This window comes from Schistocerca nitens, chromosome 7, assembly GCF_023898315.1.
Source record: "Schistocerca nitens isolate TAMUIC-IGC-003100 chromosome 7, iqSchNite1.1, whole genome shotgun sequence".
NCBI classification, from domain to species: domain Eukaryota; kingdom Metazoa; phylum Arthropoda; class Insecta; order Orthoptera; family Acrididae; genus Schistocerca; species Schistocerca nitens.
Genome location: NC_064620.1, coordinates 434220053 through 434234727, shown reverse-complemented (window position 1 = coordinate 434234727; position 14675 = coordinate 434220053).

Here is a 14675-nt window from a genome sequence, read left to right as displayed (position 1 = left end):
CAAATCTCAGCTAGTGTTCCGTCTATCAAGACGTCGTTGTTTTCAAACTACATTGAAGGTTTCATTATGTAAACTATCTCCCACTCTGCGCCTAAGCCCCTTTTCTACAATATCGTTACTTCCAGGAGTGGTGGTCTACACGGTATGCAAGAGAGTGAGGGAGAGGTACGAGGAGAAAAGCTGTGAGGGCGTTTCTTGACCTGTGCTTGTACAACACATCCGGTAAGACAATTTTCAGTGAATGGTGAGATTTCTGGCTTGAGTCTCAATCTGGCACACAGTTTGAACCTGCCAGGAAGTTTCAAAAACGCACGCACTCCACTGTGCAGTAAAAGATCAATAAAAACCACTACACCCTCCTTATGTACTTAGTTTTGTACCCCTTATGTATTATTAGTACCCGGAAGAATGATGAAGATTAGATGCGTAGATCACATAAATAATGAGGAGGTATTGAATAGAATTGGGGAGAAGAGACGTTTGTGGCACAACTAGACTAGAAGAAGGGATCGATTGGTAGGACATGTTCTGAGGTATCAAGGGATCACCAGTTTAGCATTGGAGGGCAGCGTGGAGGGTAAAAATCGTAGAGGGAGACCAAGAGATGAATACACCCAGCAGATTCAGAAGGATGTAGGTTGCAGTAGGTACTGGGAGATGAAGAAGCTTGCACAGGATAGAGTAGCATGGAGAGCTGCATCAAACCAGTCTCAGGACTGAAGACCACAACAACAACAACAACATGTATTATGGTGACAGATCCATTGTATATACACCAAACACCAGCAAATAAATAATATAAAATTAAAATAACGTGGCCTGAGCCACCGTTTTTCAAAATTAGTTAACAAAGATTGATAATAATGCGCTGATATACTGCAAGTATGACAGCACTCTTCACATGCATCCCATACAGCTGGTAGTGGTACTGAAATCTGTATCAGCTTTCTCTTGTTCAACTGCAGGGTGATCCTTGGCAGGGTAGTCTAAGTGTGGCCATCTTCAGGGAGGCCTCAATTAAAGGTTAACTTTTTCCTGTTTCATAAATAAGTTCACTACACGTACGGCGCATAGCTGGGCGCACGCTGTACGATAGTTGTATTGTTATTTGACTGTAGCCAGCAGACTGCAAATGTTACTGTGGAGACGTTACTCACAACTCCAGAGAGTACCGCACCACAGTTGATGAGCCGCGCTCGAAACACTCGTACTCGTAGCACAGCAGCTGTATGGGTTGGCAATACGAACTGTACCGATGTCCGACAGGGCCGAAGCTATCAAGCCATGGCCATCACGTGTGTGGAGAGCGATTGGTCGATGCCTCGTTAAATACCGGAGCACTGAGCTACGGCGGACAGTTCTCTTCAGTGTGGTGTGACGTATACGATCTCCATTTACCGCCGATTCTACAACTGCAGCGTTCGTCCGTCGTCTCCGAGACTTAAGCTCCGTTGGCATCGTAGGCCAGCTCTGGACTCTACGTAGGCGGCACTCAGAGACACAGCGTAAGGAATTTAATATTTTAGAGGACGCGTAATAATTATGCTGGTCATTACACAAGACGAAGCATCCTTTAAATTGAGTATCTCTTCGTATTTAACACATATCCTTCTATCCTCAATTGTTTAGAATGTTTGCATTCCCAAAAGTTACCACTGCGTTCATTGGCCTCATATGTATTGAAAGTGCAGTATACATGGGACCGCAGTTCTGTCGAAACGCATCAAAAAGATGGCAAAGTTCTGTAAACTGTACTGACCTGGTATCTTCAAGTAGTTGACCCAGCGCAGTGAAAAGCTAGGCGTCAGATCTTGATCAGGTACTTCTGGCTGCTGTCGTTTAGTACAATACATGACTAGCATATTTAGGCACAGGCAGACGTTAAAGTTGCATAGTCCAAACTACAAAATGTTTTTTATTCACTACGTTAGCATTGCTTAAAATAAAAAAAAAGCGTAGTCGTCACAAACTGGTGTGCTCACACGCATAGTTCATCTACAAATTTACATGCAAAAATAATCCACAATCATCTAATTAATGTAATTTTATACGCAAACAAACAGTAGTAAAAACTTTCCTGGTATGTAACTGGTCTGCATTGCTCGCATACTGCCGGCCGCTGTGGCCGAACGGTTCTAGGCACTTCAGTCTGGAACCGCGCGACCGCTATGGTTGCAGGTTCGAATCCTGCCTCGGGCATGGATGTGTGTATTGTCCTTAGGTTAGTTAGGTTTAAGTAGTTCTGAGTTCTAGGCGACTGATGACCTCAGATGTTAAGTCCTATAGGGCTCAAAGATATTTGAACCATTTTTTTCCATGAATACTCGCGGGGTGTAACACATATGGCCGCCTGGAATGCTTGTGATCTCTAACCATATTTTTTTTTGAGTCATCAGTATTCTGACTGGTTTGATATGGAGCGCCACGAATGCCTCTTCTGTAGCAACTCCTTCATCTCAGAGTAGCAGTCGCACCGTGCGTTCTGAATTATTTGTTAAATGTATTCTTATCCCTGTCCTCTCCCACAATTATTACCCTGTATAGCTCCCTCCAGTGCCATGCAGATTATTCGTTAATGTCTGCACACAAATCCTGCCATCTTGTTCCTTATTCTTATCACTATATTTCCATATGTTCTCTTTGTCGCCGATTCTGCAGAAAACTTCCTCATTTTTATGTCATTAAGAAATATCAATGAAAGCAATCAGACAATAATATATGAAACACAAGAAAAGTTATGAACATACCGAATCACTTTGTGCATTGTACACTACTGGCCATTGAAATTGCTACACCAAGAAGAAATGCAGGTGATAAACGGGTATTCATTGGACAAATATATTATACTAGAACTGACATGAAATTACATTTTCACGCAATTTAGGTGCATAGATCCTGAGAAATTAGTACCCAGAACAACCACCTCTGGCCGTAATGACGGCCTTGATGAGCCTGGGCATTGACTCAAATATCAGCTTGGACGGCGTGTAGAGCTACAGCTGCCCATGCAGCTTAAACACGATACCACAGTTCATCAAGAGTAGGGACTGGCGTATTGTGACGAGCCAGTTGCTAGGCCACCATTGACCAGACCTTTTCAGTTGGTGAGAGATCTGGAGAATGTGCTGGCCAGCGCAGCAGTCGAACATTTTCTGTATCCAGAAAGGCCAGTACAGGACCTGCAACATGCGGTCGTGCATTGTCCTGCTGAAATGTAGGATTCCGCAGGGATCGAATGAAGGGTAGAACCACGGGTCGTAACATATCTTAAATGTAACGTCCACTGTTCAAAGTGCCGTCAACTCGAACAAGAGGTGACCGAGATGTGTAACCAATGGCACCCCATACCGTCAAGCCCTTGATACGCCAGTATGGTGATCACGAATTCACACTTCCAATGTGCGTTCACCGGAATGTCGCTAAACACGGATGCGACCATCATGATGCTGTAAACAGTACCTGGATTCATCTGAAAAAATGACGGTGGACATTCGTGCACCCAGGTTCGTCGTTGAGTACACCATCGCAGGCGCTCCTGTCTGTGATGCAGCGTCAAGAGTAACCGAAGCCATGGTCTCCGAGCTGATAGTCCATGCTGCTGCAAACGTCGTCGAACTGTTCGTGCAGATGGTTGTTGTCTTGCAAACGTCCCCATCTGTTGACTCAGGGATCGAGGCGTGGCTGCACGATACGTTACAGCCATGCGGATAAGATGCCTGTCATCTCGACTGCTAGTGATACGAGGCCGTTGGGATCCAGCACGGCGTTCCGCATTACCCGCCCGAACCCATCGATCCATATTCTGCTGACAGTCATTGGATCTCGACCAACGCGAGCAGCAATGTCGCGATACGCTAAACCGCAATCGCGATAGGCTACAATCCGACCTTTATCAATGTCGGAAACGTGATGGTACGCATTCCTCCTCCTTACACGAGGCATCACAACAAGGTTTCACCAGGCAACGCCGATCTACTGCTGTTTGTGTAGGAGAAATCGGTTGGGAACTTTCCTCATGTCAGCCCGTTGTAGGTGTCACCACCGGAACCAACCTTGTGTGAATGCTCTGAAAAGCTAATCATTTGCATATCACAGCATCTTCTTCCTGTCGGTTAAATTTCGCGTCTGTAGCACGTCATCTTCGTGGAGTAGGAATTTTAATGACCAGTAGTGTATATATGGGCCTATATATCGAACTGTAATGTTGACCTGTATAAGAATGTAACCTGAAACACACGAATTTCTGCACAAGCATATGGCCCTTGTAAAATAAAGAAGCTGACAAAATCTACATTGCGCAAAGGAAACGAAACAATCACGTATTATGAATCTCACCTGTAAAATGAAGTATTGTCAGAAACAGCAACACAGCAAGACTCCGCAACAGAGGAAATAATACTGCTAAAAACTAACTACAGTTGCTCCAGGGAAATCTGGATCATAATATTGAAACAGAATACCAATGAAACACATGACACGATCTTTAATTTCTGAAATTTCAGTTAGGAAGGAACTTATAAAAAATTATAGATTCTAATATGATATTTCATTCAATCTGATAACTTTCATGGTATAGTAAGTTAACTCAGGAGGTAAGTGAATAGAATAATTATCAAAATCTCGACTGTGACGAGCGTGAAGCGGACCAACAATAGAACCCTACAAAATAAAAATAAAATTTTTTACTTAATCAAATATTACCTTTTTCTTCATTTAAAAACGTTTTTTATGTCCATATGCTATCCAGCCGTTGTTCTGAGTCATCGGTACTTCTCATAATAAATCTACAACTTACTTAGTTCTAAAAGTGCGTCCATAGATTACACTCTACATTCAACAAACTCCACCTGCTACACACTGCAGCTATCCACTACTTACTATCAAAGAGTCTACGACTCCACAGTGCTGCCATAGCAGACACAGATACTGTTACCTAACAAGTGTTTCTCTGACCAGAGTTCTTCAAATACATCATTTTCCTTTACAAATGTTAAGACATCCAATAACATCAACAAAAAATAGCGGTCAATACCTTTTACGTCAGCTTCCTGCTACACAACGCAAGATTATCTGATTAACAGTAAAGTAATTTACAGTGACGGAAAGAAGTCCAAACACCAAAATATAACTGATGAAGAGCAGATAAATTTTTGGAATACACTTGTAGAGATAACACATAAAGAATTAACATTACAAGATTACTGGTTAATGTAAGTGCAAGGTAAGCCATTTCCAGTGTGAAGTGCTGGTGCACTAATAAACGGCGTAACCGCCAGTATGTTGAACGTAAGCATGTAAACGAGCATGCATCGTGTTGTTCAGGTGCCTAATGTCAGTTTGTAGGATGGAGTTCCATCCTTGTTGCACTTGGTCGGTCAATATGGGGACGGTTAATGCTGTTTGTGGATGATGCTAGAGTTGGTCGTCCGATGATGTCCACACATGTGCATGATTGGAGATAGACCTGGGGATCGAGCAGGCCAAGGAAACACGGCGGTACTCTGTAGAGAATTTTGCGTTACCAACAGCGATGTGTGGGCGAGCGTTATTGTGTTGTGAAACACCACCTGGAATTCCGTTTATGAATGGCAGCTCAACAGATCGAATGATCAGAGTGAAGTACAAATTTGCGGTCAGTGTGGGTGGGGTAACCACGAGATTACTTCTGCTCTCAAACAATTTCCTGATTTGCATCTTCATAGTAACGCTAGTGGCCCCACTCTTATGTGATTAACGCAAAATGGTAATAGACATCATCTTTCAGGTTGTAACGAAACTGGCTGTGTTGGACCATGTGTAGTAACCGATACAGCAGGTTTCGTAGCATGCGATATGCGTTAAAACAGATATGGGTAGTATATAAGGACGCTTAGTGAATATGGCCACTTAGTGCTACAGTGAGAAATAGTTGTAACGAAAATGTTAAACAGTGTCACAGACCAATTAATGTATGTTCTTAATCGGCTAAAGTAATGTAAGTTAAGATAAGTGATTATCATTTTGATGTGAATTTCGGGATGTTTTGAAGATAAATAACAAGTTCTGGAATCAGTGTTGATAGTGTACAATTGTTAGTAACCTTTTTCATTCAGTTTTGTAATTATTATTCAATTGTTTACCATAACGTAAATTAGCTGTGTGAAACTTCCCCTTTGAATAATTTTACACGACTGTGCTTAAACTGACGCACAATATTTTCAGCGCAGCGCAATCTGACTTTCAACACACAATATTTTGTTAGCGCAACGCAATCTGACTTTCAATAATCTCTACAAGAGAATGGCCCTGACTAACATTAAACTATACCTTTCGCAAATCACTTACCTCACAAAAATCTTCGCTGCTCAAGCTACTGCAATACAGCGAGCGCCACTACTGCCAGCTAAATAAAAGATTCAAACTATGGAAGGCACTAACTACTGATAGGGATAGTTAGCAAATGAAAGATATTAATAGAGAACAAAGAATGTATTTACCTTTACATCATCATATATATATATATATATATATATATATATATATATATATATATATATATATATATATATATATATATATAGAGCAGTTCATGACAACTTCCAAAACTCCGCCATCTCTCTCCCCACATCCACCACTGCTGGCGGCTCACCTCCAACTGCCCAGCGCTACGCGCTGTTCACAGCCAGCTGCCTAACACTACAATGGTTGAGTATTACAACAATGCAAAGCAGCCACAGACTGCACACGGCACAGCCGGTGATTTTCATACTGAGGTGGCGTTACCAATAAAAAACCTAAACAGCCTACTTACATAGCCCCCATGCTCCCCACAAAAAATTTTACAAATTTTGTTGGGCACTGGCCAATACATATTTGTTAAAATTTTTTTTCACAATTACAATAACAAAGAAATCAAATGCACACACTTATTGATACAATGTTGGTCAAAAGCTAAAATTTTCTCACAGTCCATAAAGACAGTCCTGATCATTCATCACATTGCAGTGTTTTTCTCAAAGTCTGAGCAGTAAAAGAAAATGCACACGGAAGTAGTGGAATTTCATACAGTCTTGAAGAAGTAGTGTTGTCCTTCCAACAGAAAGACAGTGCTGACTCTTGACATGCTGACAGGTAATGGGCCACAACAGAGCAAACCCACAGCGGAGTCAATCGAAGTTTTGAAGAATATCGTTTGGTAGGTCATCACAGAGCAGACCCACTGTAGTCCTGGTAGAGACTACGGTATTGGTGGGCCACCAGAGGTGCAGACCCACTGCAGTCCTTGTAGAAATAATGGTATTGGTGAGTCATCAAAGGTGCAGACCCACTGCAGTCCTTGTAGAGATAATGGTGCTGGTGGGCCACCAGAGGCGCAGACCCACTGTAGTCCTTGTAGAGATGATGGTACTGGTGGGCCACCAGAGGCGCAGACCCACTGTAGTCCTTGTAGAGATGGCCAGCAGCCATCTGTTGTGACTGTGCAGGTACACAATCACCATTGAAGAGTCTTGCGGATAATATAACAAGTCCATAACCACCACTTGTGCACTCACAAAGTTGTTGGAATTGTCCTTAGAACAAGCAATGCTGTTATCCAGTCCCTTGCTGAATTATTAACACATGCAAACACTATCACTCCCTACTTCTCACATATTGTCCATATACTATGACCAACAGAAACGTGTGCAGTGAAATGTAACTTACAAGTTACTTAATTTGATGACCTGGTGTCAATTACAATTTTATAACATAAGAATACAATTACAAGGGTACAGAAAACATCATTAAAAACATAATAGTAGAGATAACATTCGTAGTAATAGGGGCTTTACAAAAGAATAGAAATAAACATATACATCAGTGTTACAAAAATAATGACATAAGTACTTACATAAAGATCAGAATAACTTTTGAAACATCACCTCCACATATGAGCAACAAAACAGAATTTACCAAGTAAATAACATAGTATTAGAAAAATTCTACAACATAGCTCTAATCAGCTAAACACATAAAGACAGGAAAAACACAAATACACAAGGGTACACAAACACATAGAGGGCTGACACAAAAGGAATGGATAGGGTTCGTTTTCAGTGTAACTTTTGGTACTGCAGTATTGTGCGAACAAAACCTTTTTTGTTCTTGGAGATCTCCCTGTGTTCATCATTATTCCCAAAAAGTCCTATCTGTACCTCTTTTCTGTATTCCAACCATAAGTCTTTCAAAATAAATATGGCTCATTGTACAATACTCATTTAGGCCCAAATCCTTTTTTTATATACCTTGTCAATGCATTGCTTCCAATTCATCATAGTTAGTTTCTTATATAGTCTACCCCCTCTTAAGCTAACTTAAATCTACTGAGCTCAGATATATATACCAAGGGACGAGGCAATGCAGCATCACATAAAACAATCAACATCAATGACAAAAATTTCAAACTGGCAAAGCAAGCTACAGTAAATCTAAATTACCAAGCAATTCAACATTACAACTAATATGAGGCAATGTGCAGCAAACAATAAAATAATCATTAGTAAAACTGGCTTAACAGCGTAATACAAAGTCAAATTCAGTAACATTATGCCTGGCAAACAGCAGAAGCAAAAGCAATAAATTATATCTAAACATGACAACGCTCAAGCAGAAAAATATTACAGTAAAGACAACAATGCAGATAAGGGAAATGTATAATCACATCTTAATGTCTAAGTAATTAAAGTGGTGCACCACAAAAAGTTATTCTACCAAAAAAATTACCCAGTAGTTGAAAAGAAAATTCCGTATGCAATTCCTGTGAAGTGAAATATTTTTTTTTATGCTCCTTCGTTTTTTTTTTTATTTACTCGATCTGTAGACAGAAAATATTTACATTAATACATCTATAAAATTTTATTTTTACCAATGCTGCAGTGCAGCTAGAAACTAGATATTAAACAAAATGGGCAAAGCAAGGCGTGAAACGTCATTCACTAGCCATATGGCATTTCTCTCAATTAGCACGACAATAGCCGTGAAATGTTTCTCATCGTTTTCAAGTTCGACCCTGTCGTTTTTGCGATGCTCTCTACAAAGGAAGGGTAATGGCCTCCCTTTTTTTTTTTTTACCTGTGCCGCTGAAAAAGGCTAATGGCTTTTTTTTTTTTTTCAAGGCGGCTGTCGCCCTGGTGGGTGCCCGCGACGCATTACGTGCAGGTGGTCACTTAACTTTCGTACGGAAATATTTACGACAGCAGTTTTCGCTACAGCTACAGTGACAGTCGCACATAAAAATATTTCACAGGTCAAGAATTAGCGTTGCAAACCTGTAAAAACAAAATCCCATGAATATAACAGTGTCCAAAAAAAATTTTCGTCGGCATTGTGATACATTCACGCATTTACACACATTTCATAATTCTAAAAGTACGATTCTCTGTTTCCAACATACGTCTTCACAAGGCAGAGTTCCTAACCGCTACTCATTACTCCTTACCTTATTACACATATACAAATTCGTCGACGCTTCTTCAATACTTCATCATTAGATACATAGCATAATCAAATTCTTCATATAACATTAGCTTATTAATCATAAACATACCTCAACAACATAATACACATCGTCGTCGTAAAAATAACATCATAACACCTCAGTCAAATCTCAAAATCGTCGTAGCTTCCTCCAATAGTTTCAAAACCTAAAAAAAATTCTCTGCTCATTTCAAAAGTGTCATCTGCCTCAAACGTACTTTAAAATCATGATTCCATACCAAACACATCATTCAAAGCTCACATAGTATCACAATGGTTCCGAAAAAACATGAACAGTTCACAAAGTGCAGACAAAATACAATTTCATAAGTGTGAAGGTATCCAACTGCGTAATTACGTAAACGTCTGTCACAGATGTAGTAAAATAAATGTTTATCTCTGTCAAATAATCAGATAGCTGTGTAATTCTGTGTTAGAGAAATATGGTACCGATGTGTAAAGTTGTATAAGCAAATACCATATTAGCTAGGGCTCCTTGTGCTTGCCAAACACATGGTACACAAAGTAGGCGTGTACCCCCCTGAGGATAAATGTAATTATACCCTCAGGTGTTACAGATTACAGCAATGGAATGAAATGTATCACGGAAAACTTTCTTTGTAATTCAAAAATCTTGAAAAATAAATGGCTTAAGTACAAAATTAATCTCTCAAATGCGTGTCCTGTAGCGCTAAATGTGTGTCTTGCTGTAAGATAATTCTGTGGAAGTGTCGTAGTTGTCGTCCTCCGAAATCTAAGTTCTGCAGAAGTCAATGTACTTACCTCATGATACAGAAAAGTGAAATGCTTTGCGTATAGATATCTTAGTTATTACGCTTATTGTTGTGATGAAGAAAGTACTGTACTCTAACGTATTGTTGTGCTACGGAAAAGGCTGTCTCATTGTTGCTATACCACAAAAGTTACTACTAAAACATGTTTTACTTTTCAGAATAATACAGAAAAATTGTGCAGATATGAAACAGATACACCGCAAAAGCAACAAGGTGAATTGTGTCACACATTAGTAGCGTCGTGATATAGTCGTGTAGCTGTCAAATAAACTAACCACTGTGTCACCTGGTATCTCTCAGAAAGCACCTTGAATCCATAATGTATTTGCAAGTAAACCAAAATGTTGCATTAAAAAAGCAGATTATCTTTCAATAAACGGTTTTACATGTGAAATGTGGTGTAAACCTTTGCTCTTCATAGTACTCAGAGTTTGAACAATGCAATTAACATGCGGTATACGTCGTTAAAGAATACTGGAATTTTTCTCAAGGTTAGCGTCAATGTTATTTTTCTCGGAGCCAGCCGGCGCAGGTGTCTGCCTGCTGTGCGGGTCAGTGCCTGCCGCTTTGTTGGCGCGCGTCGTTAATGGGATTCGGAGACCGAACCTCTAGAAATTCGCCTTCCCGAGAGGGCCCAGCTCTGTTATAATCCCGCCAGTTCTGATGAAATTCAGGTCTGTCGTTATATCGGTAGTTTACATAGTTTCTTGTTTGTCGGTCATGTGGTGGAGAATTTCTCCCGGAATCGTAACTGCGCGCCGAACTGTTGCGTCTGAAGTTATTCTGCCCCCTTTCTTTTCTTTTTTTTTTTTTTTTTTTAACAGCTTATAGTAAAAATCATTGTGTCGGCGAGTAGCATATCGGTCATTGCTAGGTCGTGTCGGCGGTTCCATCTCTAAATTCGGTGTGCCTTGCCAATTTCTTTCATAATTTCCGAATCGTCCTGTGTTATTATGTTGTGGTTGTTCCGTATTTCTATGTCCCTCTTTCCGTATTGGGGCGCAAGTGTCCTCTGAAATACGTAATTCATGTACTACCTGTGTCAGCTGATCTTGTACTTCGTGGATTTCTCTTTGGTGTTGCGTATTAATTTGATTCTGATTTTGTTTGAATTTTCTAATTTGTTCATACTCTTCTGTGTCAGTGAAGGCTACAGGTCTTGTGTCATTCAGATCATCATCTACCTTTGTAGATAAGTTAGTGACCTGATCCGAAAGTTCAACTACTTTCTCTGATAATGTACTAATTTCCTCCATGTGTCTTTCTACTGTGTCCTTTAAGTTTTCTTGAGTTTTTGCAAGTTGCGTAACCGAATCGGTAGATGCAACTGAGTCAAATTTAGCTTGCAAGGTCTCATGATTTTCATGAACAGTAGTTTGCAGTTCTTTTATGGCTGCTTCGTGATTCTGTAGTGCATTTTCATGCCGCGAAAAAATAGGTTGGAAATGCTCACAAATTTGTGTTTTTACGTCGTTACAGACATTTTGACATTTCGATTCAATGGGATGTAACTCAGTAGTTAAATCTTCACGTGTTTGTTCAAGTGTGGTGTCTAACTTTTGAAGATTTTGTTCCATTCTGTCTAACATTTGTTTCTGATTTTGTTCAATTGTGTCTAATTTTTCAAGCTTTTGTCCCATTGCGTCTAACTTTTGAAGATTTTGTCCCATTTGTTGCATTAATTGCAATAATAATGTATTAGTGTCTGGAATCTGTTTCTCTATGCTTTTTGGCAGTGCATTTTCACCGGCAACATTCACATTTTGACAAGCAGAAAATGTGTCTTGACTCATTTGAGAAAACGGTGATGACCCAGAACCTGAATCTACAGTATTTGCGAGATCGTGTCGTGTCATTTCGGCTTCCTGAGGCGAGCTATTGCCGACCGACCGATCGATAATGCTTTCCTGCTCACTGATTGTTTCATTGTCTACGCCATTGTTTGCAACCCGCTCCATTTCCCTATGCGCAATTACCAAATTACTACTGTTAACATTAGTTAATTCATTATTCTGCGGCGCTAACATACTGCTTTCGTCTTCACTGTCATTTCTCAATTTAGTTTGGAGCCTAGTATTACGTTTTTTCACACGCCATTATTGTCACAGTATTTCACACGACAACACAGAAAAACACAATTTGAAGATCAAAAATAAGAGAACACATTAACATAACACTGAAAATAATAGCTAGTTAATTGCAGCTGCGAAATACTTGGTGCAAATCTACATGCATGCCACAACTATTTTACTATACAACACTGAAAAACTACAACTACAATGGAGATTCTCTCTACAATTACGCGCTAGCAATAAACAAAATCTACACTAATTATACAAACTACAAGAAAAAATCAGAAGATTCCAGTGAGGTATCCTAGGCTAAGGGTCGACATATGAAACTTCCCCTTTTGAACAGTTTTACGAGACTGTGCTTAAACTGACGCACAATATTTTCAGCGCAACGCAATCTGACTTTCAACACACAATATTTTGTTAGCGCAACGCAATCTGACTTTCAATAATCTCTACAAGAGAATGGCCCTGACTAACATTAAACTATACCTTTCGCAAATCACTTACCTCACAAAAATCTTCGCTGCTCAAGCTACTGCAATACAGCGAGCGCCACTACTGCCAGCTAAATAAAAGATTCAAACTATGGAAGGCACTAACTACTGATAGGGATAGTTAGCAAATGAAAGATATTAATAGAGAACAAAGAATGTATTTACCTTTACATCATATATATATATATATATATATATATATAGAGCAGTTCATGACAACTTCCAAAACTCCGCCATCTCTCTCCCCACATCCACCACTGCTGGCGGCTCACCTCCAACTGCCCAGCGCTACGCGCTGTTCACAGCCAGCTGCCTAACACTACAATGGTTGAGTATTACAACAATGCAAAGCAGCCACAGACTGCACACGGCACAGCCGGTGATTTTCATACTGAGGTGGCGTTACCAATAAAAAACCTAAACAGCCTACTTACATGTGTAACCTATTAATTTCGTAGAAGTTCAACATTTATGTACCTTTGCAAGTCAGGTCAACATACTCTTACGGAAATCACCAACTAAAAATCTGTAATTAAACTCGTAATTAATGTTTCTAGAACATTCTGTAGAGAAATTCAGTGCAATGTCCACATATTACGAAAACTAGAAAAGATTCGTTTAAACTGGAGACATAACCTGATTTAGAAAGACAATTTATATCATAAATAATGTTAGAATGACGAATCATTAATTTTTTAATCACGGTTTAAGGATTTTCTGCTGTACGTAATTATTTCGCATTTTAACTTTCAAATGTTGTAAAAAGTCATTTTGAACGTTTGAATTGTAATTTTGGTGTCGTAGGAATATTGCCAGCTCATAATTGTTTCATAAAATCACGTAATTAATTGAATTATATAAAGATATTCGAGAATGTTCTGGACTGAATAATAAAAACTTAATTGATAACTGTATGCATGTTTCAAAATTGCACTTGTAAAAGATCATTAATTTGGAAATTAGGCATTATAATTGTAATCGATGTAATTTCTACTAAAACTATGTAATGTCAGAATTTGAAGCCATTTTGACTATAATTCGACCCTGACTGTCTCAAGAAATATGTAAAGGTCTTTTTAAACTACCGCTGACAGTCACAAACCTTGCCAACTATTGTATTACTTCTTAATTTAGCGACATGTTTCGAGGGTTAAACAGAATCTTCAGGCTAAATGGCGTTACAAAAAAAATCTTTACAATCAGGTCATACTAATGTTAGATAGTCTTTTCGTAAATGCAGTGGTCATCTTGTGGAAGAAGAGAAAACATAGTAAGAGGCGATCTCACTTTGGAACCTGGACTGATCTTTGCACGTGCAGATCACAGTGGCTTGCTTTTAGGACATTATCTGCTGTATCTGTATTTAATGGTGATTTGCTAAATTGTAAGTCACTGGAAACACTATTATTTGCACAGTTGTTTATTCCTTTATTAATAACCTGAGGTATTTCTATTTATTGTTGAGTCTGGAATTACTGATTTAAAATAAATTGTGTGTAACTGTAAAAGGCAACCAATAGTGACTGATTACGGCCTCGTCCACAATCGTAACCGAATCCTGCCTTCCCTTGACTACCAGGTTTCATCCCTCCTCCGGACTGGAACATTCCGACGATTATTGCAGGGTTTTTGCTTTCAACTGTTACACGCTGTACACGCCAACGGCTAACTGGTATCTACTCGGAAAAAGGCCACCTGACGCAACTCAGTTGTGGTTTTGGAGTGCATATTCCAACATTTGACGCCGACGAACATCACTCAGCATGCGTACATGAACCAGGGGCCTGCTGTGGGGACCCTTACACAGCAACGTTTGC